The 6055-nt window shown below is 48.6% G+C and overlaps 1 protein-coding gene across 1 annotated transcript in view; it reads left to right on the forward strand.

The window, feature by feature from the left end:
* C1QL4 (complement C1q like 4) overlaps nucleotides 1-6055 on the forward strand; it is a 15265-nt gene that overhangs the window by 660 nt on the left and 8550 nt on the right. The gene's annotated exons all lie outside the window — the stretch shown is intronic.

Below are 6055 nucleotides of genomic sequence, written 5' to 3' on the forward strand. Positions count from 1 at the left end.
CCACCTCCCCTGCAACCCGCCCCTCTCCCCACTGGCTCCGCCCAGCCCACTGGCTCCTCCCACCTCACCTGCAACCCGCCCTACTCCCCACTGGCTCCGCCCAGCCCACTGGCTCCTCCCACCTCACTTGCAACCCGCCCCTCTTCCCACTGGCTCCGCCCACCTCACCTGCAACCCACCCTACTCCCCAATGGCTCTGCTCAGTTCACTGGCTCCTCCCACCTCACCTGCAACCCGCCCCTCTCCCCATCGGCTCCACTCAGCCCAGCTGCACTCCCCCACTGGCTCCACCCACCTCACCTGCAACCCCGCCCCTCTCCCCACTAAAATTAATGGAGATATCCCATCTCCTAGAACTGGAAGGGACCTTGAAAGGTCATTGAGTCCAGCCCCCTGCCTTCGCTAGCAGGACCAAGTACTGATTTTACCCCAGATCCCTAAGTGGCCCCCTCAAGGATTGAACTCACAACCCTGGGTTTAGCAGGCCAATGCTCAAACCACTGAGCTATCCCTCCCCCCTGCCCACCCCACCTGCAACTCCCATTGGCTCCTCTCACCTCACCTGCAGGTCCCAGCTCCTGCCAACCCACCCATGAAAGACGGTAGCTTTACCTGCAAACCAGCCAAACCTACCTCCAAGCATACGCGCCCCGGCTCCACCCTGCCAATGTGCACACCTGCCCTCCAACCTGTGCCCAGCCTTGCCAGAGCTGTGTGGGTGTGATGGATTCGGCGCTTTGGGGAGGGGAAGGGCAGCAGTGAGGGTCTGATTCCTCAGACCATCCGTCCATAACCCCATGTGGGAAGGGCTGCCTAGACCCCTACAGACCTGTACAAACAGGGCACATTCTAAAATCCAGCGACTTCCTATGTGTACCAATAGAAATGACCCCTTTACACACACTGGGCTATAATCCTTCTATTCATAATGGTGTTTCATTATTAACATTGGTAATAATAACATTTATGTACTGCAATGCTCGGGGTATTGTTTAGAGAAGGCCGCTGACTGTGCGGAGAGTTTTAAAATATATAAATATATTTTACATAGATAGATGGATAGATAGATAGATGGATGGGGGGGGTGTATGGGGATAGATAGATAGATAGATAGATAGAAGGGGTGCATGGGGATGGATAGATAGATAGATGGATGGGGGGGTGTATGGGGATAGATAGATAGATAAATAGATAGATAGATAGAAGGGGTGCATGGGGATAGATAGATAGATAGATAGATGGGGGGTGTATGGGGATAGATAGATAGATAAATAGATGGATGGATGGGGTTGTGTATGGGGATAGATAGATAGATAGATAGATAAATAGATGGATGGGGGGTGTATGAGGATGGATAGATAGACAGATAGAAGGGGTGCATGGGGATAGATAGATAGATGGATGGGGGGGTGTATGGGGATAGATAGATAGATAGATGGATGGGGGGTGTATGGGGATAGATAGATAGATAGATAGATAGATAGAAGGGGTGCATGGGGATAGATAGATCGATAGATTATTTTTGAAAGAAAAAAATAAAGAGTTTAAAAAATTGAAATGCAAACTAGGTTCATTTAGCTGGGAACCCTCCGGTTCAAGAAAGTCCCTTTAGGTTTGTGACCCAGTGTTGGGGTTAGGGTTAGTCGCCAACTCCTCATACCAGACACCTTGGCTTGGGATCCAACCAGTTTGTTTGTATTGTTCCTAAAGTAAAATACAGAGAACAAGAAGGTCTGGGCAAAGCAATTCAGTTCTATTCAGTCCTTCAGAATACGGAGGGGCAGGGTTACCCGTTCCTTTCAAAAATGAAAGCAAACGTCAGAGCATCTGGAATCCAAGAGCATTTATTTTTAAGATAGCCGTGGGCTATTTTATTTGTAAAATATTGTGTTAGCAGAGTCAGGGCGTTATTGTAGCAATTGTTAGAAGAAAAACAGATTTCCCCCCTACCCCCAAAATAGCACAAAATAAGATACACGCACCCATCAAAGGAACACACAAATACACACACTCCTGCAGAACACAGAGAGATGGGTTTGTAAAGTTTAATAAAATGTGGGGGGGTTGGTGTGGGAGAGGAGTTGTTACATTTTTTCAGATTTAGAGGAATCAGAATACCGGAGATGGGTTTTCAAAATATGCTCTGTGTTGAGCAAAAAAATAAAATCAGATGTGAAGTATCTGAATATTCATTGATCTTTCAAGAAGAGAGATGTTATAGAAGTATAAGCAGTTATTACGTGTGTGTGATATGTATTACATATGGCTGTTTGTGTGTGTAAAATATGTTATAATATACTGAGAGTGCATAGGTGAATATATACGTCTAGCGGTGATATTTATTAAATATACATTCAGTGTGTGTTTGTATAATACGTAATGTACATCAAATGTTTAACAGTTTATATAGAATAGTCTATAGTCTAATATAGACTATTCAAATATGATTCTATGCACACTGTACAGTATATTATAAACACAAACCTACTGTGTGTGTGTATTATAGCTACATTTCAGGGTCTATAATAGAAATACTTGACAGAATGTATATATCATATTTAATAGTTTAGTGGTGTGTTTGTACATAATTATAAACAAACATTTTGTGTACATATAAATTGCACAGAATGTATTACACATAATCCTTTGTATGTATAGCTCTATATTAAATCTATGTGCACATAATGTTTAAGAGTTTATATGCATTTCAAAGTGTCTCTATAGCACTAAATACTATTCTGCACATAGATTTACTATATTGCATATGTTTAAGAGTGTGTTTCTACAGCGATACGGTCCATGTTGATAGATTCACACTCACAAAATTTCCTCTAAAATCCTCCCAAGTCTCCCCAACAGGCGGGATAAAAACCTGAGATTTTTCATCCCTGGAGAATCATTTGTCTTTTTCTCCCGTCCTCTCCTATTCCGCCTTCAATAAACTCATCTCAAATCTTCTCCTCACCTCCACATGCTTTATTAGCATCTTCTCCAAAGTGGGGTCTGGTGCTTTAAAATCCGCTGCATAGAACCTGGCCCAGAAACAAACAAAAATGCCCTGAGAAATATTGTTTAATTCCTATTTTATGGGGTTGATTTTCACACCCCCAGAGAATCTCGCAAAGGCCAGGATTAAGATATTTAGTATCAGGTGATTCTTTTCTTTTCTTTTCTCAATAAAGAAAATAACTCGACGGTTGAGCTAAAACGTAACCGTTTAAAAGCTCAGCCTGGACACCCTTCATTTATTAAAGATAAATAAGCCATTGATCTCAAACTTTAAATGCATCCGCCTCACCCTCCCACCGGCTGCCTGAACTAATGAAAGCAGCACCTCGGAGAAGCCGTCTGTTGTGTCTCTTGAGCGAATCAATAGACATATTTACATTTGATCGCCAAGCGTCTCAGCAAATGCTTTAGCCGTGGGATTAGCAGGCGCTAACGCCAAAACCCCACTGTTTTCTATATCAGCGAGTTCTTTGCATATCGCCGCTCACACCGCGGGGCCCGATCCTGAGCTGGTGCTGACTGAAGCCCATGGGCCTCCGTCTCCGTGTGTGATCCAGCCAGAATCGGAACTTTTCACACTCACAGCGCATTGGTGTAAACACAGGTGCAAGGTGCCAGGCCCAGTGTGGCTGCAGCAACGTAGCCGGGGGCCGGACAGTTCTTTGCCTGTGTCAGTTTCTCTCCTTTCCTGTCCCGCGTCACAGCAGCGAGGTCTGCACTTGGGTGCTGGGACTGGCTTTCTCGCCAGCTACCACCTCAAATGAGTCTGGTGTGAAAAGTTCCCGTTTGGCTCACCCTGTCCCCTTCAATCAGCAGAAGAACCCGGCCGTTAAAATCACTCGTCTGGCTCCCTGCCAGCGGAGCCGTTCAGTACCCCTGTCTCGTTGGACCGCATCTCGACTAGATAAAACGCTATGGATAGTCAATTCTGATCATCCCCGGGGCCAGAATTGTAGCTGGTGTAACCTGACATGGCTCCATTAACTTCAGTGCTGATTGACACCAGCTGAGAGTCTGGCCTGTAACACAGGTCTGTCTCATCTTACGCTGGGGTTCCGTTCCGCGGTCAGCGCGTAAAGCGAAAACCGCGTATAGTCAAAATGACATTGAGTGTAATGGCGGGCGGAATCGCCCGCACTACAGGAACAGTATTTAAATTGTTATTTTTCTCTCTTTGTTTTGTTTTCTTTTTGTTTTTGCCGACCGCGTAAAGCTGAATTCATACATGTTAAATGCGTGTGAGATGCGACCGGCCTGTATATTAAAAAAACCATCCTAGCGCCCACCTAGATCTCACAGCTCGGAAATCTGGGCTCATTGTCGGTTTGGCTGGTTTATGCCTCGTTTAGAATAAAAGCAGAGGGCTGAAATAACTGCTTGGAAAACGGCCCCAAAGGTGGGGTTGATTTTTTTGAGCGAGATGAATAGTGACACTTTGGGTGTATCTATGGGGCAGTCACATCGTGGGACAGCTCCTCTCTCCCTCTGCTTGCACACAGGAGGAATCACCTGGTTAGTCAATAATAAATATCAGGAGGGCTCGAAACGGACAGCCCAGCTGGTGAGATCGGTTCATTCGACGAGTCCCCGGGGACCTGTTTGCAGTCAATTTGTCAGTGGGTTTGGTTTTTTAATTTTATTTTTAATACCAAAATACCCTCCTGTCAAACAAGATCAGACGGGAGACGTCCCCCTCCCTCACAGACACCCCACTCGGCCTTTCCGTCTAGGTCTAATAAACGCCCGCTTTACTTTTTATTTATGTAGCTTATTTTACCAGGGAATTAAAGCCTTGGTGGTATTTATGTCCTATTGGCAAGACAGTGGCGGGCGGCTGTTGTAAATCTGCCCTCAGGCAGTCAGATGTGGGTGCTGATGGGCCCTTAGAGAGACTCACAATAAAATGTTTTTATCCATTGCCTTCCATCACTCCCCCCTGCCCAGCGCCACATCCCCCAGGATCAGACCCTGGGAGACCACGGGCTCTTACCAGCTAGAATTCCTCCCCCCCCCCCCCCCAAGCAAGCCACGAACTCCCTTCCCCCTGGAAAGCCAGAAGATACTCCAAGCCGCCCCCCACCGGAACCCACCGTTTTCACCACACCTTTCCACGGCTCATGACCACACACGATGGGTCAGTGCACCCCAGGGGTGGGATACTGGTGGATTTCAGAGGCAATTGTACCATGCCAGAAATTGTTTGAAGTTGCTAGACACAAACACACACACACACACATGCCGGTTCGAGACGCCACCTTGTCATGGCAGGGTCAGGTTTGGGGAGTGAATCTGGGCTCGGGGGGGATCCTGGAGCGATCCCCAGTTGATTGGCCAGGCTCTCCCTTCCTGAGCCGACCTGACTAGAAATCGGAGCCCGGGCCCCAGTGACGCACCTCTTCCGCCAGCTCCCAAGTGACAGCCGTTTGGCCCAGCGTGTCTCAGAGCCCAGAGCCGGGCGCTGCCGAGCAGTGACAGTTTGAAGGAGTGAGATTTCAAAGTAATTACAAGCCAGCTCTGAGACGCTGCATGGGGAGGGAGCAGGACACAGAGCCGGCCGCCCCATGGGCGCCAGCTCCCACCTGGTCCCTGTCTGACAGGCATGGAGATGAGTTTGCTGGGCCTCAGCCGAGCTCCTAGGAAGGGACGCAGCTGTCCAGGCGGGTGCTAATTGGCAGCTGCAGCTAGAGGTGAAGGATTAAATGGGCCGTGGAGATTTGACCCCGGTCCTGCCCCTTGTGTGGGTCTCTCAAGGTCAGGGGTGCTGGCTTCAGGCCCAGCCGTCCCCGGGGGCGGGTACCCTCCGCTCGCAGCAACGCCTCCGGCCCGGGGGGGAGGGTCTGCCAGAGGCCCGCAGCGTGGCCCCAGGACGGCAGCGTCTGGCTCCCCACGGGCGGAGGGTGCAGGGCATGTTTAAAGCAGCCCTGGATGACGACCCGGCTCCTTGCCAGGCTCGGTAGCGTCAGCCTGAATTTACACACGAGGAAGAAGACACACAGGGTGTGTGTGTGTGTGTGTGTGTGTGTGTGTGTGTGTGTGTGTGTGTGTG

Source organism: Terrapene carolina, unplaced genomic scaffold (assembly GCF_002925995.2).
Source record: "Terrapene carolina triunguis isolate 2854851 unplaced genomic scaffold, T_m_triunguis-2.0 Scaffold641, whole genome shotgun sequence".
NCBI lineage: Eukaryota > Metazoa > Chordata > Testudines > Emydidae > Terrapene > Terrapene triunguis.